Below are 24,831 nucleotides of genomic sequence, written 5' to 3'. Positions count from 1 at the left end.
TAGAATAAGGATCAGATTATGTTGATTTTTGGGGGAAGTATGAGGAGTTCCATGTCATTTGTAAGATCCAAATTTTATTAACCACGATTATTGAACTCTAGTGATATTTCATGTTCACAAGCTGGTGGAGAGTTAGGTAATACGCGACTGAACATTGTGAATGAGAGGCAAACTAATTATTGATTATAATATAAACTTCCAATTTCTTACTACAGTAATATTACGAAAACAGAAACATACTAAATTTCTTAAAAGACACCTTTCAATACAAAGAGAAGAGTAGGAGCAGATAAGTTAAAAAGGCATAAAAAAAAGATGGAAACAAGATGGCGAAAGTTGAAATAATTGAATAATGAAAAAGAAGAGCAAACGTATTAATTAGGACAACTGGTATTTGGTATCTTTTACAATGTATATGCTCATCGCCCAATCAGAGACTCCAAGGCTCAGGCATAGTCATCCCTAATTCACAATTGCTGATCAGATAGAGGGCAAGCAGCCAGCAGCTCCCTCAGCCTAAAGTGATATTCTTAACTAAATTGTGGTATTAAATGTCATATTTATAACACCCTATACTTGAAAGTGCCGAGCGTGGTAAGCGGCATATCGCAGCTCGAGCCTTAGAACTTCTGATCCACAGCCCAGCATACAAGCGAATAGGGCACGTCAGGCCCAGAAAGATGTGTAAAACATTGCCATCGAGTAGGACAAATAAAAGAGATGTAAACCATCAATAAAAACAAGAGAAAGTGAAAAAGAAAACACTTCGTCGTCACTTGACTGTTTCAATACTTTAGATTATCAAATATTAGTGAATGCAGTTACTTTTCAAGTAACAAGTCATATTTACAACCCAAATCAGAAATATTACCAGGATTCTACTGTATAACTAATGCTTAGGTGACTGTATACCAATCGGTTTCACTAACCCACTTCTCCCGCAGTTTCTTCCTCATGCATAAGTACTATTGATTTTATAATGTTTGTTGCATGCTTAACTGTGACAAAAGAACACTTATGTTTAGCACAGACTACCAATAGTTTTATATGTATAGAACGTGTATGCTCCAAAATGAGAGAACACAGAAGCATTCGAAAAAAAAATCAAATAGTTGGAGACATTCAAAAAATTTGACTATCTGAAAACTGTATTGTCTTGTAGTATTAAACGTATTGAGAAGCACTTTAAATTGTCTGCACAGACTGACCCAATATATACATATATATATTTGTGTGTGTGTACTTTTAAAGACTATCTGATTTTACTGATTTAGCAAGTTACTGTGTATGGTAAATCTTTAACAGTATACTATCTTCTACAACATGTAAAGTTACTGAATACTAGAGATAAAAATCATCAACCCGGCATCATTAGAGTGGGAGAAAGGAATATGTTAAGTAGGATTCTTTAAATCATGAAAACTGTACTTTCCTTTCCACGTATATAGAGAGAAATCTTGTAATTGTAAACATTGTAACCTTTTTGATATATTCAAACCCACAGAACTATCAGTTAAGACACACAGAGGATTGAAAACAAACTGTAGTCTTAGCAACAGATGATACTGTACAAGTTAAGAGAAAATAAATTAGATAAGCGCCATTGTTATTTCCCGTGAATGAATAAGATTTCAAAGTGTAGTATTCAAAGAACAGTAATCTAGTTAATACTTAATATATTTCTTCTAATATTTGTAAAGTGCTCACCATATGGAGTATATCAAATAAAGACTGGAACTGCGGAACATTTTAAGTAATCGGTTGTTCAGTGAATTTCTTGTATTAAGAATAGGATTATGTTAGACATAGATTTAACGTTAACCTTACTTTAATATTTTCTTAAAAGAAATTATTATCAATACAATAGAAAAAGAAAATTATGAAAATACTGTTGAATGTATTAGGGTATGATATTGTTTACGCAAGATTTTAAAAATCATTGTACGCATTTCTTCTAGTTTTGTTTTTAGACTTTAACAGACGTTAGATCAATAAGATATTTCAAGACTGTAGTAAATCTTACAACATCTTTAATTATAGAGAAGAGGGCGTACATTCCTGGATTATCATCACCATTAAGCCAACACGATTTTCCTTATAAATCATCAACAGTAGCTCGATGACACATTCAGAGGACTTAGAATGACACTCAACTGCCATGTGAGGCTGTGTAGTTAATAAAACGGGACAGTTAACCTGACATGCACGTGACTGCACGTGGCAAGTCAGCACGGCCACAGATTCAAGTCTTGCCAATTGCTGTCAGTCCGTAATGTCAGTTTCACCTTAGTCAATTCACTTGAAGAACAGAAGGCACGGAGGTCAAATATAACTGTCAGACTCTTCGTTTAATGAAACTTTCATAGAGCAGTTCCAAGTATATACTTTATAAGTTGGCGGCAGGTGTCGTTAATGACGAGTCATAAGTATTCATCCATTAATGACGGTAACAGCTGAGAATGCCGTCAACAGCACGTTAATATCGTAGCAGAATATAGAACACGACTTCTGTTACACTGATTTTTCATCTATTTTCTACATCTGTAAAGCTTTATTAAAGTGAAAGTCTAATTTTCCATGTTTTTAAAACTAAACAAAAATTACTTGCGCGAGAAAAAGCGTGTGTTTTGAAGTTAATATATAAAAGAGAATGTTTTAGCAAAAGAAGAAGGGATAAATATGATCTTGTTGAACATACGATTTTGCATGAAGCAATAATTTGTCGCATATTACAGGATCTCCAGCTGTCTTAAAAACATCGATGTGATTACTGAGAAACATCATTTTTTTCTCCTTTTATTATATATGTTAGCTTTTCACAATCTCTATCCCATCTACAGCTTACAGATTCATCTTGTAAAGTTAAATAACGTATTACACATACATTGTACCTCAAAATAACAGCCAGCCACACGTGTATAATAAAAACTGGCAAGTGCCTAGAACTGTACAGACTTTCATCATAACCACGTGGGGGTTGTTGTCAACTTCCTTCCCACACAATATTTTCAATGTCTGTGTTGACTTACAGAAATACTTGGCTACGAAACTGTAATCCCATCTCAGTCTCCAGTGTTCCTTTGTTCTTGCCTAATGCAGGAAGAAACCCTTTCACACAACACGCAGACCTAAAGTTACCATGGAAACAGGAAAAATCACTTACAGTAATTCTGCAGCGTCTCATCCTTGTTTATACTAGGTTCGCCTTATGATAGTCGAGGGACAAACCAGGTTATTTTTCATAATTTTGGGCTGATGTCTGTAATCAGTAATTGCCGTTTCACGTATTGATTTTTTTATTCGGAAATCCCAAGAGCGTGGGTACGCACAAGTAATGGCAGTTTTCTGTGTCCACTTGGGATTTCTGAGTTATTTCTATGTCCAACTGGGATTTCGGAAGGCTTAGTTATTTCTAGTATATATATATATATATATATTTATATATATAGTTATTCTCATTCTGAGCCGATGCTTGATGGTTTCACACCTCAGAGAATTTCTGTCATATATTTTCACACTTTAAGAAAAATACATGTAACACAAAAGTCTTGTATTTATCATTCTGTACGCTTTCACGTATGTGAGTACAAATGTGAAATTGGCAAAGATCCCACACCTTTTATTTTATAATTTCCCATGTGCCAACACATCTGTTTAATGTGCAAATATTCTATTCCACTTATGCAAATGTGTAATGTGCAAAACTGTATATCCTTGAATTTGTTACATAATTTTATCGTGTTTGATAACTACTGTATAGTGTATTAGCTGAAAACAAAAATCACTTTATTACTTTCTTAATGGATCTGTCTTCAACTAGGGTATAAAACCAGTAATTATTAATGTGAAATATTTATAGAAAGCCGCATGTTTAGAAATATCTCTTCCACATACCACTGTATTAAATGGTGTTAAACCCACAAAAACATAAATATATACAGGAATAATGCAACTGATGCAGATGTCAATGTAATTATAACTTCTCTTAATTGGTATAGTATAAGAAGTCCATCAATATTATGTCTAGGATAATTACAACACACCACACATATACAGATGCAAAACAAAACTTATTTCTCATTTTGGTTTATAATAAAAGCTCCCTCAACGTGGTATTTTATATATACACGAAATAAATGTAACGAACTAAATGCTACATAGTTAGAACTGTGTATGCATCTCCATATATGTTGTTAATCTGTTTCCCACATTCCCAGTTGTACAAGCTGACATCGAACTATACAGTTAGGACATAGACTTTAATTTCCTGAAGGTTGGTACTGACAATGACTACCCACCACCTGCTTCTCTCCACCTGATTACCTCTACCTGTCAGAACTGCGCTTAGCAAATTTCTGCCAATCGTTTCCATTGATCGCAACAAGCAGGGAGAGTGAGATGGCCGCTACTTGTGTGTTCGTTACACCGGAACTTTGTGTTGTACATGGCCGCAACCACGCCCGTCTCCGCCCGTTTACCTTTTCTCTTGTAGTGTGTACCCAGGCTTGTTATTAGTTCTAAACCTCTGTTTTTCTTGCAGTAAACTATGAACACTGTAGTTTAGTTTAACGTGATCACGTGATACTTGGGGTTGATACAAAATGTAAAACACATATATGAAAACAAGGTATTTAAAGAAAAACTTGGTGTGTGTGTGTATTCACTTCTACACATTGGCTGTGAATTATGTTATCTTTAATAGAACATATCAAACAATAATCAAGCACATGATAAGGTAAAACAGCAGTGCTGTGTGTGTGTGTTATTCACTTCTACACATTGGCTGTGAATTATGTTATCTTTAATAGAACATATCAAACAATAATCAAGCACATGATAAGGTAAAACAGCAGTGCTGAATAGAAATGTAATTAGGATTAACAAAAGGACCTGTCTGTTTAACCTGAATAAATAAAAACTAACAAAAGGAAGATATCCAACAGTCTCAAACGCAGGTTTCAAATTTCTGAAAATAGCCTGAAGGAAAGATAACTTTTATAAACAATCTTTCAACCTAATTTATGTTTGACTATTACGAAGCAAGTAAGAATATAATCAAAGCCTTGGTCAGAAGTGCTATTTTGTGGACAATAGAGAATATTGCCACGATAGAGTCATCCTCACTTATCACTGAACAAATTGTAAAATCTAAATCACCAAACCCATAGACTCGTTCACTTCTTTCCAACAAGAAACGCTTATGTCGTCTTTTCTTTTGATACTACTGTGTGGAAACTTATTTTAACTCTCAAATTACCGACTTGTTAATATGGCGTTCAGGGGTCCTCGTAGTGAATCATAAAGAGTAATTTTATGTTTTTGTCTGTTTCAACACTCGGTGTAAAGAAATTACATAGGGGACATCAGCAGTAGTTAATGTTTCAACACTCGGTGTAAAGAAATTACATAGGGGACATCAGCAGTAGTTCATTTCAATACTGACAGTATTTTGTCTTATGTTTATGACACTAATAAATTGGCTTTCGATACCCACAGTGGGCAGAACATAGATAGTCCATTATGTAGCTTTGCCATTAACAACAAACAAACACATGTTATTAGGAGACCTGTAACGAACAAGGTCATGGATCCATAAGCTTGCTGATGCCTAAATAATTAGCAAGAATGTGTTTAGAAAAACGGATAGGGTCCAGACGTCCACAATAAATCGAGGGTTTAAACCGAGGATTACTCTTTTCAGCTAACTTCGCTGATTGGCTAGGAAGACAAGCATACACGGACAAATACTTAATATAACATTCTTCAAAAACATTTTCAAAGAAAGATACAGCACTCTACAGATTCATTATTTTAAATGTCTCATATACTCTCTCTACCAGTTCCTTTTATACTCCCTATTTTTAAGATGGAGCATTAAAAAACTACTAACTTTAGGTAAAACAAATACCTCTACATTTTAATAAAATATATCATCATGATTTTATAAATATTATAAAATAAGTTCAAAATTAGAGGAAGTTTCAAATTCAACTTATTAGTCGTTATTGCAGAAGTGTCTAAACAGAGTCAGGTGAGTGCCTGACAGATGCCAAAATGTCTTTCAACGATATCTCAAATATCATTGACAGATTTCTTAAAATACTGTTCCTGTTTATGACACAATTAACTTTTCGTAGTTCTTTAGTGGTGAATGTAAAGTTCTGTTGACTATGCAATTTAGAGGATTTTCATCTGTCAAAAAATGAATTGTTTTAAGAGGAAATGGTTTAAAATCTAAAGATTAACTTGTTTACTGACATGTTCCACTAGATGGAAGAACGATTCAATCCAACGTAAAAAGACGCATCATTGCAATCAGCCAGCAACACCCGCTGCTTAAACGAAAACACTTAACCAACGAATGGGAATAACTGTCACAATTATAACACCACCACTGTTGAAAGTAAAGAGCGAGTTCAGTTGTATATCACGGCTCTAATCTTGGACTTTCCAAAATGAACAATAATCACTAGATCATAATTAGTCCATGTTATATAGAGGTTCCAAAAAACATTATTATTAGAGAAAAGAAAATTAGTTTGTTAGATTATATAAAGTTGGACAGTAAATTACAATTTAATTTCTTAGATTTCATTATGATGTTCATAAAGGTATGCAAACATTAAAAGAGGAGGGGGGAGGCCTGCCGGATTCAGGAGTTAAGTCTTACATATCATCCCTGTGGTCTGTTTAAGTAACCTATTGTTTTTCATTTATTTTACTCTTTCTTTCTTTACTTTTCTGCTTCACTAAAAGTAATCACCTTCCCAACCTGGTGCAGCCAATGAAAGGTAGTTTTGGATCTGGAACGATGTGGGCTTCAGCACCTATGTCTCCTCCTAACTATGAAGTTTTAATCTTTAACCCTTCTTTCAGTTCACATGTGAGACCCACCTAGTAAAGTTAAATATGGCATAAACCTAACCGTTCTGTTGGTCCTACTACCGTAGATACTTACTTCTATTGCTAGGCTACATTGTAGTTTGTGTTTTAGTTATTTGTCCTTTATGTACGACGCTTTTTATTTTATTCTGTTGTCTAAAATACACAAACGCATGCACACACACACACACACATATATATATATATGATGTGTGTGTGTGTGTTTGTGTGAATACCCAATTCTCACTTTTCAAAATTATCCAGAAATTAAAATTCTAGAGTGAGTGACACAAACGATTTAAGAGTTTCAAAACTTAAGCGGAAAATCCAAACCCCTAAATATTTTATCCCACGAGTCCGTGCATTTTTTCCCATCAAACCTTACAATTTGATTGTTCACTGAGCTAAATTATTCAATGTCTTTGTCATTAAAATTCACAGAGTAGTAAAGTAGTATAATTAGAATCACGCTTTTTTAAAAGAAAATATTTTCTAGCCATCTAACACTAGACTTCTCTAAAATTACTAATCTAATTTTTTTCATTCTAGTTTTACGTTAAATCTATACACACATCCACCCCCATCTTTGAATAATTGTGCTATCCATGGAAATGCTGACTGACATGTTCTTGCCCTTCGATGTAGGAATCACATGCCATTTAAGGGGTGGAACTTATCAGCGGTATTATTAGGCTTTTATAGATTCATCTTTCAGTTTCATGCATTATTCATACCTCGTAACTCAATTAACTAATGTAGTCACTATCGAGGAATTTCTTAGCGGAATAAAACCCATCACATTTTAATTAAAATTTAACAGCAATGACTTTTTATCATTAGTTGAAAATAAAAGAAGGGGTTTTGATTTATATATAAAAATTATTTCAACATGAAAAATGTACATTATGAACATATGTAACGGGATATTATAAATTTGTAAACGCGACAAATAAAAATAAAAATAAAAATACAATAGACAAACGTTGGGATGAGGAATGGCAAGGAATGCGAATTTTTAAAGACAAACAAATACAAACAAAATTAAAACAGAAACGATTTGGATAAAGGGTTGTAAAGAATACGAAATTTTTAAAACGAAAAATAACTACAATAGCGAGAGGTTAGGTGAAGAAAAGTAAAGAATACAAATTTGTAAAAACGAAAAAAAAACACAAATAGTAATACAATAGTGAAGGGATATAAGTAATACGAATTTGTAAAGACGAAAAAATACAAATATAAATACAATAGAGAGAGGTTCGATGAACGAAGTTAAGGAATGCGTATTTTAAAGATGAACAAGCAGAAACAGAAATACAATGGGGAGGGGATGGGTGAAGGAAGACAAGGCATACGAACTTGTAAAGACGAACAAACTGAACTACAGTAGAAAGAGGATGAAAGGTAAGGAACGGGAAGATGAACAATCTTAACAAAGGAAAAGCCAACTGATAAAATACTTGGCTATTAAAAGTTTAACATCTACTGATGTACATGTCCTCTTGGTATAGCTTAAAACTCATCATATGTGTTGACTTCGATTTACCATCACGCTAACTGGACAACAGTGTGAAGATTAGTTTAACTTCTAGTTCTCTCCGTTCGTTTCTTCGCATCCTGTTAAGTGGTTTAATGCGCATTTATATAGGACCATCCGACAAGTAGAGCAGACTGATGCAAGCTAGTTACAAGTTAGCAGAATATGGAACCATTTTCAAATCAATGGTACCATTTTTCGAAAAGTTGGGCAAAACAGACAGTAGTCCAAAATACAAGACGAAGACTGCTAACTGTCGATTCAAGTTCGCTGCAATTGGAGGGTACTTTTCCCCGGCTAAATCAGATATTTGCAGTCACAACTAGACGGACGCCGTGTCAGTGTACAGACATGGCCTGTACGTGAAAACAAGCTCGTCTGCAACTGCAACGGTGACAAGAACATGTCAAGTAGACTATGTTTAAGTAAAACAGTATTTTTCAGATGACTCGAGCTTCACCGTGCCGCCAGATAGCGAGTATATGTTCATTTGAACAGTATATGCAACTTCATCAATCCTTATTTTCTTCCAGGAATGTAACACGTGTGCCTGGAAAAAAAGTATGATATAGACATGAATAAGAATGATGGAATGTCCTGTGAAATGACACTATTAATATTACATATTTTAGGGATCACACCCTATGACCCTTTGTTCTGCCATATATTGATTCATTTGGTCCTGACTTCTTTCGAATGAATGATTCAATCCACCAACTGTGCTAAACTGGTCGACACATTCCTTGAAAAGAAAGGACTAACTGAATTGAGTGGTCTGTAGACTCACTAGTTTTGAGATCCATCGAGTATGTATGGAATGCTCCCAGGAGGTGCGTGGCATCCCGTCAAGTAGCTCCAGACATTAAACATCCCCTTAAAATGGGAAAAATAGTCGAGGATACCTTAGAACCTTAGCAACACTGATTTTAGAAGTACAATATCGGCGACAGTCGGACATTGGTGTAAGAGTTAACCATACTTGATACTGAAATGAAATCTCAAAACTGTAAAGATGTGAAAACTACCCCTACGAACTGTTCATTTAAGAGGGTAGATTAAATGAGCCATCATTCGTATTTCAGGTTACATAACTGCTCAGCAGATACCTTATTTCCATATTGAGGGATGACTGATATTATTTTTAATAGTGGTTTAACTCTATCATAGCTTAAGCCTTATAACTTCCAATTATCCTTAAATTGTTTTGTTCAGTACATATTTACGTATCATTGCGGTTTGATTTTGCATGATCAAATGTAAAGATACATAATTATACTGAAAAAACACATACGCGTATGTGCGTTTAATGTTTGAATTTATATCAATATTACATAAAGTGTATAATTGTTACATCACACTTTCAAGTGATTGGCACTCAAGATTTATCCTGTATTCGTTATAAATCACCAGCTTCAAAATATCTTGCGTTATATATAACCAACTTGAATATGTGATTACAGTTTTGAAAAGTCTATGCTGACAGAGAGATATGAGCATGATACAATCCCGCCTGCGGTAAAGAAGACGTGGTTTTCCGTTCATCTTCTTTATGCGCAAAGCCACAATCGTAGGGAGTGATATGGTGGGCCATTAGTCCCAGAAAAATAGCCACTCCCTACAGGGAAAGGAGTCTACAGGCATTCACCCTGGAAGTGATTGCTGCATACAGCGGATAACGTAATGACCCCTTGGCTATGCACGAGATAATGTTCATGAATATGACTGGCACGATCAGAATGGAATTTTTCCAATACACTTTTATATATGTCAAGTACTGCACAGGGATTTCTGGTGAAAGAGGTTTGTTGGTAGCCGAGTAGAGACAACTCGTATACACAGACATACATATATGTACATATACATACATCTTGTTTAATTTAAGTTGCATCTTGGTCTTACTTGCTTGTTTTACCAGTCTGTTAAACAAATGGCTTATTTTCTTCTTATATTCCATGCATATCTATCTTTGTATACAGGACATAGATCTGTAAACAAAATTTGCCACCAAAAAATACACGTGAAACATAACCAAGTTAACTTTGCTGGGTAAAATCCATAATTACCTTCTTATAACATAAAATAATACTCACTGATTTTAAGCATCATATAATATTTACTTCCCTTCAGTATGAAAATATTTAAAATTAACGACAATGATAAATTATGTAGGGGAATTCTATGTATATATATATATAACGTAAATAAATAAGAAAGTATAAAACGTCGTGTTTTTTAAATAGCCCAAGCTATAAGATGAGATGGATTGTTTATTTGCTTCTAGTTGTAAAGCTCAAAGCTGCACAATGGTCTATTTGTGCTGTGCCTAACTCGCGGTTTTACTCTCGAATTTTAGCGTTATAATTCCTCAAGCTTACCACTGAGCCATCAGGTGCATAAATATGTTCTACAATAAGATCATGGTTCTTTTTGTTTTCTATTTTCAGGGCAAACGTTAAGCATTTTTATATAATTATCAGACTTAGCATTAAAGAGGAAAAACCGAGTTGATCAGGCGACTAAGTTATATATATGAATACTTAATATCTATTATACTGTTAATACGTGGCTTTAATAAACTTTATGTATATGCTGTATGTAACAAATGACAAATTACGGCTGAAAGTCTCATTATAATCAGAAACGTGAGCACCACCAGTTTTATCCGCGTGGTTCGCTCTTTTGCATGACGGCCCTGCTCAACCAGAAAGTCTCTTCCGATAGCTTGCGACACATTGAGTTCTGGCTTTGCGTTAGATAAAATTAAAAATTACTTTCAAAGTTCATTTTCATATAGAAAACATTGTCTTACACATGTAGTAAATTTCAGTCAATGTTTTCCTTTATCATTCAGCATTATAATTAATTTTCTTCTTCTTCTCCGTAAGTCACTTCTTTTACTCCTGAAAAATTTATAATTTTAATTTCAACTTTAGTGGGCCATCCAGAAAAATAATGTTCTTCAGAAAATTGCCATTTCGTTCGACTGCCAGCCTAATGTCTGTGCTGCACGCTGAGTTCTGCCATCAACGAACCGACGCTGGTGACATGAAGATGATCAGCTGACTTGCTTGGTACTTTAGCCACAGACTGGAACGGCAGGATATTTTCGGTACTTCCGCCAATGACGCTTGAGAGAATTTCCTAAGGATTTGGGTGAAAAATTGACATGTCGAGGCCAGGAAGCATCGAATTGCTTCGAGGAACCTAACGCCAGAGACCAGCTGAAGGAGAGCATCAATGTAAAGTCGACAGGGGGCACTGGCCATTGCTAGCCAACGGATACTTTAGTAATTTTATGAGACTGCATATGGAGTTTCTTTCATCGAAACACAGAACATTTTGTGAAACTTATTTTCCATAAAAAGAACTGTGTTTTTGTATCCTTTTTATAAGAACGTTTACTTTCATTAGATGAGGTTGACATCACGCTTTGTAAAATATTTCTTTCAGTTAAGCAAATATACACACACACACAAAACAACAAAAATTCAGTGAATTATTTTGTGTTTCTCGAAAACAGTATTAAAATAATCTACAGTAATTACACGAAAAATGTTAAAGTAAAACCTTGTTTTTAGAGGAAGTGCATTATTTACCAATAAAAGTTTGCGACTTAGCGGCTGGAATACAACAGATCCGTTAGTGGTTTATGATATAAAGTTTCATTAATAATGCTTGTTACAGTGTGAATTAGATTAAGTTGGCGAATCAGAATCTTTATCAGCTTGTATGATTCATTAACAAATCAGAATGAGGGTAAAGATTAATAACACAATGTTATTCATTTATTTTAACACCGATTATTTTATTATTATTATAGTTGTACTTATATATATATATATATATATATATATCTGTGTGTGTGTGTATTACGAATGAACTTCAAAATAAATCAATAAACTCTTCAGCGTAAGTGTGTGTTTATGGGATAGTGTTATGACAAATACCGATTTTCTCTTAAACGAGAAGGCCTGAATTGAGCCATACACATTTAATATATAAAATATCAAAATTATAAACTGCGATCAATAAAATGACGGGAAAATAGGAGCATAATTTGAAGCAATAAGAAAATCAACAGTGTTTTAACGCATTTTCTACAAAGTTCATCAAAATAACGTTGTGTATGTGCTGTGCACAGAATGAACGTTCAATAAAAGCAACACGTTCTGTGGCATAAGTTGCTATGTTTTCCGCACACAAAAAAAAACGTGGATATATATTTGTATGAGTTTGTATGTATATGTACGTAAATATAAGAAAAATAGGATACCTGTTGCACATAAACGCATATACGTTGGTAGTTTGTACAAGTGGAGTCTAAAAATACTTTTTAGATCTAAAATTAGAGGGCGTGGTAGTCGCGTTGATTCTTCTGAGCAACATTGCGTAACTTCCATGTATATTGGGGGAAATGTTTTGGTCATCGTTTGGAGACAACAGCACCACATCAAAACATTTTTCACGGCGCTATGTGCTTCCTGTGTTGAAATCGCAAGCTAGAACAACATGGTAGTTTACTTTAAGGTTTGAAAAGGGAGGTAGGGGAATTTGTAGGTTTCTATAAAAAGAATGTTATAAAAATTAGGTGGGCACAATATTATGTGAAGCAGTGATATAACACTAAAACTTCTTGAAAAACCTGAAATTATCGAAAACACGTTCTGAAACCCCCTGTAAAGAGTATTTTAAAATTAGAGATCGGTCAAAAGGTTCACTAAATTATTCTACATTTTTCTATATTACTCTTTAAAAACAAAAACTGAAACACCATTTGAAAAAGTTTTAGGTCGTTTTAGCACAAGCCATGTAAAATGGACATTATTATTATTACTCTGTATTTTTCAAGATACTCAATGATATCTGTCCATCTGGTTTCCTAGAAGAGCATCAGTATGGTAAAAATGCACAAACTCGAAAACCTCCCTTCCATGCGTGAGCTATAATCATATTTCTGGCCAGTTGTATGGCTATACTGGAAATAAAAGGCTAATAAAAATCGCTCTTCCCTCGAAACTGCCACGAATAACGATTGTCATACATCATCAGCTCGAAACACAGCTAATATTTTCTCGTCGTTACAATGATTTTTTTTTAGGATTGCAAAATATATATATGTATTTTTTTCAAGTATAATCTGAAATTATTTTCAATATACTCACGATCAAACACAGTTTATTCTTGAGATAGTCCTCTTACAGCTCAAATATTCAATGATATTGACAATTTATAATAAAAAATAATCATGACTAGACATTTCAAACAAAGAACAATCTTAGCGCTCAAGTTTTATATTTTCTTTAAAACATGGAGAGAGAGTAGTATTATACGCCAGTCTAGCGTTATTCTTTGTGTCCTCCAACAGCTGATAAATTGGTTGGCATCAACTATCAATACCTATAGCGTAGTCCTTGCGGATAAGTAGCCATTCAGGCGGCAACGGGTGATCGCCATTTTGTGAGTCACTCTTTCGCTGCCTCTGTAACCATGCTGTTGCTCACCTTGGAGTAAATTACACACAAATGAATAATGGTGCGGGGGATTAATGAAACAGAAAACTACTCTCCGCGTGAAAGCAGCACGATACAAGCATGGGCTCTTAACGCCTGCTCTTACCTCGAGCTGCCTTTGTCAGATGGGGAAATAATTACGCAAGTCAATTCCCTAAACAGGATTAAAGCAGCCTGCCTTGCATCATTTGAAAGCAAGAAGTACAACTAGCCAAAACGTCCCCAGTGATTGGCCCGCTGGGTTTGTTCAGTGCTAATGGTCTGATACGATTTGTTCTCCAATGCATCTAGCTCAACACCTAATGCAAGGTGATGTGTTTCGTAACGTTTGACCTCCCGAGCTTATCTGGAGAACTGTAAAAATTAACAGCAAAGGAGCTTGAAATACTCTTTAGCCAATGTTACTGTTTCAAGTCGGGTCGTTATTTGTACAATAAAACAAGCTGTAAACTTGGTATGTAAAATTTCAGATATTGTACTTGAAGTAATTGGAATTTTCAACAAGTTATCTATGTACTAGTTATTTAACAATTTAGTACAGCAACAAACCAGATTTACGCAATATGTATAGCTTTTAGGCGTACACTAAAATATTTACAACTTGTGCTTACAACTCAGCCTCAGGCATAACTTTTAGCGTTGCAAGAATCCGCCCAATCTTCAAAGTAGTGTACATTACATAGACGAACCATTTCTACCATTTGATCTACATCTAAGCCAATTACATCCAGAACAAACTTCTATACTACTTGTTACTAACTCTTGTTTTACGTCTTCAGTTAAAAAAATTTCCAGATCTACCAAATGATCCGAAAAAGTTTCCCAAGACGAAGTTGTGTTCAAACAGAAAATAACAGAAGAAAACAAACGTTTTCGTTTTTCATACACGTGCTAGGTTCAGTGGCATAAAAAACAATTATTCCACACTTTTGGTACTATATACAAAACCATAGGGAAGATATAGTAAACAGGCTGATGACGTACTAAGAAGACGTGGCACACCGATTATCATGTACTTAAGAAATTATGACATACATAAGAACATTTAGCACAATAATTCATAACGTACTTAAAAAGACTTAGCACACAGATTATAACATAGTTAAGAAGATATAGCACAATAATTAATAACGTACTTAAAAATATTTAGAACATAAATTATGACTACGTAAGAACATTTAGCACAATAATTGATAACATACTTAAAAAGACTTAGCACACAGATTATAACATAGTTAAGAAGATATAGCACAAGAATTGATGACATACTTAAAAATACTTAGCACATAAATTATGACGTACTTAAAACGACGTAACACAATGGTTGTGACATATTTACAAATTAAATAAAATAGATCCTAGTTTTACCTAGTTGTGGTCGATTTCTCTCTGTTGGATTATTAGTGACAGATCGGAAACAAACTTTTTTCTACACAGACTCTTATATCATGCTTTAATCTATATTTTTAAAAATTTTAATAGTATGCTCTGTAGACAGACGAAAGAAACAATTAAATAATAGCTTTTATTGTAAAGAGCCAGCGGTCAAAGTTGTAAAATGACACATGCCGTTGTAAATTCGAGCCGATTTTTCTTGACCAACAGGGACAAGCCAACATGGCCGGTCTCCTGGGAGACGCAAGAGTTACTGTGGTTGTGTAGTTGTCTGCCTGTAACATGAGCACTGTTGGCCACGTCATGCAGCCGAGACCAGGCTGCATGTTTCGCTCCGCTGCTCGTTTCTCTTGCCCTGCTTTCACAGTTCATTTACTCCATCAAGAAGGATCCGATCACACACAGTCAACAATGGCAGGGGAGAGTGACGGGCATGACTGGAAGGGAGCAGCTCAAGACCCGGCAAGGCGCGCTTGATGCATCGACTATTCAGTGCATAGAATACGCTTACTAGTATTCAAGTGAGTCAAGCGTACACCAGACAATCAAGTCATGTTATAACCTGTATATTTAGTGCAATGAGGAGTTAAACTTGCCCACCTACACCTGTTCATACCATCTAGTAAAATTAAACTTATTGATGGAACAGAGTACACTCTCAGTCAATGTAAATGCTCATATGTTACATATGTAGTCACATATTGTTCATTCATACAACACAATGAACATTTTAACCACGCAGGTGTTCTTTGATAATAACATATTACAAATTTAGGCTTTACGGAAGTTAATTCATAAAACACATTGAACATTTGCTATGCATATATTAATATGTAAAAGCACCGCACAGTTAGACACTGCAAATGTTCCTTCATAAACGCGTTCCACATTTAATCACACAGATGTTCACTTATAACAATATTGTACATTTAGACACTATTGATATTCAGTCATAAAATACCTTGTGCATTTAATTGAACATTTGTATTATATTCTTATATAAAATAAAGTTTCATCAGTATTAAACTATGCGTTTCCCTGCAATAATCCTATATATTTCAATAATCATTACACATATTTACATGCACGACACCTATAAGTATCATCTGTCGAGACTTATTACAACTCAAAACGTGATTTTTACAGTATTTATTTTATGACAAAAGAGGGCGCGCGACAACTGACATGAAGTACACTAGCAGGTCAAGATTGAAGCTCTTCTCTGCACAAGATAACAAGTGTTGGCTTGGTAAAAACATTAGAAAACTGGAGTTAAGTACAGAAAATACAACGGTTTTATTGTGTTTTTTATACCTCTTTAGATTACTCTTTCTTACTAAACATTGTCACGATGTCATAAGAAGTGATAACCTTAGAATTACCAATTGAAACCATTGGATTTTTAAATCCATTTTAAACATATTTTTACAATCTGTTTATATTTATGCATCAAACTGCTTATGAGTCTATGACTTGGGAGTTCGAGGGCTCCTAATAGCATATAAAGTCACTAATTATCGCTGGGATTTCCAAGGTATATTCTATGGTAAATGAGTGATCCGTTCTTTACAGTGGGTATAATAATAGGACTGAACATGTTGACCCCACCGGTATAGTAAATGGTACATAACTAAATCTATAATTTGAGGATTAGCACTATATGTGACGCATGTGTTCAAACCATCTTAGAGTGTAAGTAAAAAATGCGATCTTTTAACGAATACACGAAGATTTGTTTAAGTTAACTAATTAAATATAAAAGAACTATGTACATAATCAAAAAGTAACTTATATTAATTTTCTGTCTTTAGTTCAATATCCATTGCTTGTGGATAAGGAACACAATTCAAGTTTCTTAAGAAGGGTATCCAAGCTTCTATATTTACCAGTATATTAGAATTATGAGAATAAACTTCAGTCTTTTTGTACTTAGTCAAAAATATATAGTTTCTCAGCATAGCCCAGCTTTCAGTGTATAAATTACTTGCAAAACTAAATCGGCAAAGTGTATAAATAAAATATTTGCGATTACATCTTTCGGAAGAAATATGATAATCACATTACTCAGTAGGTTTAGGAATGTAACAATAATATGCTATAAAAGGTGTATTAGTTAAATAAAATAAATGTTGTGGAATATAATTTTCTGAAACTATTACTATTTCTGAGCGTATGGAAAATGTTGCGAGGTAACCAATCATTCAATTTACACAAATATCAGAAATTACATGAACGTCTGTCTAACTTTGACAGAAGTCCGCTTTTCTAGTAGTGTTGAAGAGACTCCGAATGTTTGAATAAATGGTTTATTTTGTAAAACTGTGTTGTTGTTTTTTATTTCCAATCTGATCTGTCAAATAAATATTAAGCCAGTTTTAAAGAAAAGTAATAATATGTTTCTCATCGTAAATATAACAACAGCGAAAATGTAATACTAGTTTTTCTTTTAAGTTTCTCATTTTAGAATGTTTCTAAATGGTTGTCTGTCTGTTGGTTGATCAAAACAGAGACAAAACCTCTACATAGCTAAGATGGAGTTGAAGGAACGTTCACCATAGGCCAAATCATAGGAGGACCAGACAGGCCTGTCTATAGAACTCGAGTCAGGTGGTTATGACAGATATAATGAAGCACTTGTGCTGCCTCGCAGAGTGTTCGACTTGGCTAGCCAGCTCCTAGGCTGGTCTTGACAGATGCTTTAATTTACGAGCCGATTCGCAGGAACTGTACTTTTTCATGTTCTGTACAGATCGTGTACCATTATTTTGGAGAGCACTGAAAGTGATTTGAACCCAGGCAGCGGAGGAATTCCTATGATTTACTGCCAAGGAAGAAGAGAATGAGAATCATGCTTAAAAATTGAGTTCATCTCAGCCTTCCCCTGCCTCAATATATGTATGTATGTATATGTATTTGCATGTGTGTGTGTGTGTATATATATATAGACACACACACATACATACATATATGAAAATCTCATCTCAGAGTTAATGAAACGGTAAAATAACATATAAACTGGCATTCAAGTATACCTAAAATATAAGAAATAAAAAATTTTCTTATTGCTGAAATATTTAATCCGAACATATATATATGTATGTATAAGTAAATATTTTAATTTAAAATATCGAACAGAAAGAGCTCTGCGCGTGTTCATGGGGTCAACAGCTTTATCAGTCTTCACGAGACAGTTCAGGATAGCTATAACAATAGTATGTCAACATCTCAGAACACTATTTGTAATTGGTAAACAATGTCAAAAGTAAAATAATTTTATTCATTAGAGTTCGATGATTTTTGTAGAACGAGCCTTTGAACTGAGACAGTAGGAGTACTATCTTTTTGCTACATATTTTAAAGCATTATTCTAAACGATTTTGATGAGCCCCCAAACCCATTTAGTTCCATTTGTATACGACAGGAAAACCACCTACAATGAGCAATGTTAAATTGGTTTACAAATTCGCCAAATAGGTAAAGGCCAAAATAATTATTGACAGAATTCCCTGGTGACGAGAGTAAAAATCGCCCTAACATGTGCTCTTTCTGAAGTTATAGATCTCAGCTTTCATCTCGTACATTCTAAATATACACAACTGTCACACAAGGTCAAGATAAATATCCCTCACTTCACGAGAAGGGGTCATAAGGTTAGTCCTCAGTATTAAGTGTGACTTGCGACCATACTACAGAGCGCAGAAACAACATGCTGCCTTATGTGGTTGGAGATCGGCTCTGGATTCTTTATCAAAAACGGCCAGACATCTTGCCATTTACTCTCATCCTGCACTAGGGGGACAGGTTCGGGGATAGAACCCCTAACTCGGTCGCATTACTAGAAGGTGTGTAGAGAATAGGCTTGGGCTGAATCGACGAAGCTGGAGAACTTTCGTGCAGCTAATAAAATACAAAATTTTAATTCGTTACAACTGATAAGTAACACTCTCGAGAGTTGAACTTCGAAGAAATGAGGCTTCTTATATTCATGCGTGCATGTTACATAAATGTAAGTTCATGTATATGTATGTGTATGTATGTTCATGTATATGTGTGCACAGAATTATTAGCTCATTTTCATATAATTCGCATACGGCTGTCTCGTATCTAATCGAAACTGAATACCATAAAACAACTTGCATAATGTATTTTAAGAAAAAATACAAAGCAAATACAGAGTTTGTTTATTAATACCAAGCAGAGGGTAGTGTATGTTTTATACAAATCACCACTTTTTTCATCTTTATTTTCGGACAGAGGGTTGGTTAGAATATTTAATATATCTACTTTTTATTTCTAATTATATTTTCAATGTTTTTAATTGTACTATAATCATTATTACACCTAATACTAATTCAAATTATATTGTTTATCAGAAAGATTATTTCACATTGATAGCTTAGTTTCTGGATTTAGAACTAAACTAAATCTACCAGAATAGCTAAACCAAGCATGACTTTAACGACGGTGTGATAGTTCCTATCTGGATATCAGCCTAAATTAATTAAACGTTTATCACAGTGCGGACACATAGTGTAACATATTTACTTTTACTTTTTATTATTTGTAATTTACTTTTAAGTTTATTATAATATTATAATGATTATTCTGCATTGTTAACTTTGTATATGGATTTAGGACTAACCTTTGCCCTTGTCAAACCTCATTAGATATAGCTGGGTTTACGGCCGAAAACATCATTATCAACAAGGGTTCCCAAGTGATGAAACAATTATTATAAGTAATATAGTTTGAACATTATATTTAATTATTTATGCTTATTATCAGGCATTTATTTAAGCTGTGATCTATGTATTTATTTTTCTTTTATCAAAAAGTAAAATTAATTAAGTATATGTTTACGAATTTTTATATTTTAAATACAACAAAGCTAAAAATAATAGCATTTTTCATATTGCTTATTTCTGCTTTTTTGGCTAAACTTGGTGTTTATTATACAAGTATTTTTTTTATGACAAACACGCTCAAAGTTTAGCGTTAGAAGTCCCCCAGCTTAGACTTGCCGATAATCTACCGTAGGTGAGTTGGGGGCTGTATATTTATTACGCCTTATGTTAGTAATAAGTAAAGCTTTGAAAATGTGCCAAAACTGGAGACTCTTAAATGGTAATTACTTCTAAAACTTTGCTGTAAATGCTTATATTTAACTTGTAGTCAAGCATACATTAGAATACAGCCCTTTATTAAGTTCACTTTGGAAATATAATTAAATGTGGAATAAGTATTTAATTTCATGTAATATCTGTTACTTTTATATTTTTATGAAAAACAAAATATTCTGATCTGACTTTCGTTTAGGAATCATTTCATATGACTATGTGCTTATCCTCTCACCAGATGACACTATTTTCATAGTTGTTCTTATTATCATTGGACGAATAATTCGTCTAGTTCAATACTTACCAATACAACTTTTTATTATAACATTTCCAACTTTTAGACAAATAAAAATAATTGTCTGCAACAAAATATGCTGAATCTTTAACTTGATACTTATCAAGCCAATAATGCGCTCTGTAAGAAATTATGGAATTGAGGAATCACATCCCTACTTCTCTCCCACAGACTGGTTTGTATTATATACCATTCATAGTCCAAATCAGCAAGGCCATTAGGCTCGGCAAGGGAACCAAATGACACCAACTTAGTCTTGGGAGCTAATGACACACCAGTAATGAAACAGACAGAAGATTACGCTAATCATTAACATTTGAAGCTCATCATCAGCTTCGCACTACAATTTAGCATGCTCTCTCGACAACAAAGTGCAGTCTGAGAGCGGCAATGGACAATGAAGAACTCTTAACGAGGAGGGCATTTCTTGCTCGTTACAAGGAACATCATAAAACAATTGTTCAGCACAAACCACTAGGGCTGGCCCTTGAAAGTGAGAAAATAGTACAGCTAAAGTTCAAACATAAAACATCAGGCGGGAAACAAGGTCGTTAAAAGATACAAATCTAACTACGTGTAACTTTGTCGAGCCAAAAATTCAAGGCCTATCATCAATGTGGGGGACTTAACCATCTCCAATGTGTACAGCGTAAAGGTAAATCAGCTTGTTTAATAAGCCTGAGATATTCTCTTTCATGAATTCAACGTACGAATAAAACGTGATTTTATAGTAATTGGAGCTTATTGCACAATTCAAGCACATTTCTAATAGGCCATAAAGTTATACAGCCTTCGTTCCGTTTAAAAGAAAAAAAATGTTCCCCTCCATGCCTATTAATGCAATCATTTTTTTTAAATAATAATAAAACCCTATATATCAAATTTACATTTATACCTGTCTTTGTGTTCGATGTATTAAAAATATTCTATGATTGATTGCATTCGAAAACAACACAAAAAACCTAATAAAGCCAAATTGTATTTTCATAACGTCAAGGGTGCGAGGCTACAGGGCGCATTTAACAATTACAAAGCGAGGCAAAATAATTAATGCGTATATTGTATGCATATAATTAATATCATCATATTTTTTAAAATAACAGGTGAAAAAACAATATACTTAATTATTATTTTATCTTTTAGTCACAAGAGTGAGAATTTAGAAAAATGTGTATTTATTTTTCCAACTTTTGCTTGGTTCTACGAGTAAATCGATCACCCCTCGCTGTGTTTCCAGGCTAGCATTAAACGCATTGTGTAAACAAAACGATTGTGTGCTCTACACATGTGTGTAATTTATTAAAGACATGACGAAGTTTCATATGAAATGCTTTAGAAAATTATACTTTAGTTATTACACCGATATAAACTGCGTATATAATTGCAAGCACATTCATACAAAAATAATGTAAACGGACCGATGAGGAATTGTTAAGAAATCCACAAAACATCAAAAACGATTTTCGCTAAATTACCGACTTTGAAAATTAGAAAAAGTATTTGCAAGTTAGGCTTTTATTTAACATCCGTACAGATCAATAACTGAAAACTGAGTAAATCTGTTTTAAGTAAATAGTAGTTTTAATTGCAAGTTATGTAATGTGTGCAACAGTTTCGTAACAAGCGATTATAAAAGAAAGTGTTACAAAAAGTCAAAAAGCGTGCAGAAAGCCATAGGTGGGAAACAGTGGCGGCCTCGTGTGGGTTGATATGTTTGTATATCTATATATACAAGAGCGAGGATGGGAAAGATAAGCGTTAAGGCTGAGTACTCCGCCTGGGCTAGCACCAAATGATGATTGAGAGTTAGAAGCCAGAAATAATATTCATAATTCAACTGTATTCATCGGTTTTATAAAATGACAAGGTTTGCGACTGCTTCTAGTACCCCTCCCCCTTTTTGAGCCAGATCATCCATCATCTGAATCTGTCACGCTCGTGCTACATTCCACTCCCCAGTGACACACCACACTTACAATGAATGATCAGTCTGGCAAATGGTTCCAGTTCGCCGCAGAGAACAGTTCCATTGCTAAAACTTAAAAGATGAAAATATGTAAACGCACATACACACAGTGGGTTCACTGAGTACGATAAGATCATTTAATGCAACACATATAAAAAAGGCGAATCATGGAAAACAGCAAATGTATAATGATGTCATGCAGTACAGATATATACAAAACAGTCATGTAGCACACACATACCTAATGTGTTCCTATAAAAATGACATTTACTACTGTGTCCCATATGACAGACATACACAACGGGTTCATGTAGTGATGACATTACAAATCTTACTATGGTTGTTTTACTTCTTAACTATGCAGACTTCAAGCATACACTTAGACAGCGGGTGTCACACGTTTAGTTTTTCTCCAGGGATTGCTGTTATTTTGGACTGTTGGTTATAGCATCTAATAACCAAGGACTCGAAATGTGCTTAACTCACAATTCCTTCTTCCAATCCCTATAACTACATACTGCTTCCTGGGCACTGGCAGCCAGTCATTTCGTCGTACTCGAGCAATGAACAGTGTTAGTAGGTCATCTTCAGTAACTCTTATTCATAATATTAATGGTTTATTAACTAATTTGACCGAGTGATCCTAAGGGTCTCTTCAGATGAGGTCTTCTCTTATTATAGCTCTTCGTTCTCTCTTCCAAACACCTGCCAGTCCACTTCTTGATGTTATACATCCATCCATATCATTTTTTCCCTTCCTTCTTTCCAACCATCGTACCATCAATTGGAGGTCCGTATCTCGCTGTATCTGGCCCAGTAACGAGGAATGCAGCTTATGGCGACGACCCAACTAATGGCCGACGATAATACAGACTTCTGTAGATAGCAACCATTTTAAACGAAGCTACATAAAAAAGGTGTTATACGTACGTACAATAACATAAAATAATCAAACCATTTACAATACACGAGGAATGTGGAACATTTTAAGCAAAAATCAGCCTTTCTTCACAGTTACATAGTACAGACACAGAGAACAGGGTCAAGTAGTAGAGATACATATCGGGATCTTTTTGCACTGATGTACAATAACAGTCATTTAGTAGTGATATGAATAATCTTTGTGGTACAAGTTAGCACTGATGTACAATAACAGTCATTTAATAATGATATGAAAATCTTTGTGGTACAAGTTAGCACTGATGTACAATAACAGTCATTTAGTAGTTATATGAAAATCTTTGTGGTACAAGTTAGCACTGCTGTACAATAGCAGTCATTTAGTAGTGATATGAAAAATCTTTGTGGTACAAGTTAGCACTGATGTACAATAACAGTCATTTAGTAGTGATATGAAAAATCTTTGTGGTAGAAGTTAATGTTTAGTAAGGAACCTACTCGACTGAATAATTAATTTAAAATACAATAACATGAACTTTTACGGTAGGTAAAATCTTGTTTTAATAATTATAACGATTCATCTCTTGTATAATCATAAAGTAAGTTTCATTAAAAACAATGAATGTGCTGTAAAAGTTGCTGTTATTATATTTTTGTGGTTTGTACTATAAACAAACAAAAATACCCTTGTGATGATCCATGGATAAACAGTTGTGAGGTAGAACATGAACCAATCGCCATACATGTAATTGTAATAATTGTTCTTAAATAAAGAAGTATAATATTTCAATTATCTGTTTAATAAAATGTAAAAATGACGTAATTTTTAGTGTGTTTAGAAAGACGGTCGACTATGTATAACGTATCACAGGACGCTATACATCAAGTTATATGTATATATTTACAATATAAGAAGTACATTTACAATGTAAGAAGACTATAGCTAGTTTTCAGGTAAGTTTGTTCTAGGAAATTCAAAATTCATAACTTCGATCAATGAACGATCTATATTTGAAAAAAAGAAAAGTATTCCTTGAATACCAGTATATAAAACATAGTAGCTGATTTAGTAACATTTGAATATGTATTAGAAGAAATAATGAGAAAATATCCGTGCTTCAGATGTAACACCTGTCACGTAGTTTCCAAGAAGAACAATAGGAGACATGGGTTGAGAAAGTTTAAACAAAAGTAGAAAACAATGAAAATTAAACGCCTGCCGCATATCT

The 24,831-nt window shown here is 34.1% G+C and overlaps 1 protein-coding gene and 1 long non-coding RNA gene across 3 annotated transcripts in view; one reads left to right on the top strand and one right to left on the bottom strand.

Moving 5' to 3' along the window:
- Nucleotides 1-24,831, bottom strand: part of LOC106478350 (homeobox protein Meis1-like) — a 193,703-nt gene that overhangs the window by 9,359 nt on the left and 159,513 nt on the right. The window lies entirely within an intron of this gene.
- LOC111085014 lies at nucleotides 14,315-18,284 on the top strand. Its single transcript, XR_002609877.1, has 3 exons — nucleotides 14,315-14,383; nucleotides 15,535-15,845; nucleotides 17,832-18,284. It is a non-coding gene; the product is annotated as an uncharacterized LOC111085014 (long non-coding RNA).

The sequence above is a fragment of the Limulus polyphemus genome, unplaced genomic scaffold, assembly GCF_000517525.1.
Source record: "Limulus polyphemus unplaced genomic scaffold, Limulus_polyphemus-2.1.2 Scaffold202, whole genome shotgun sequence".
Taxonomy (NCBI): domain Eukaryota; kingdom Metazoa; phylum Arthropoda; class Merostomata; order Xiphosura; family Limulidae; genus Limulus; species Limulus polyphemus.
This window is presented reverse-complemented; position numbering and strand designations above follow the sequence as displayed.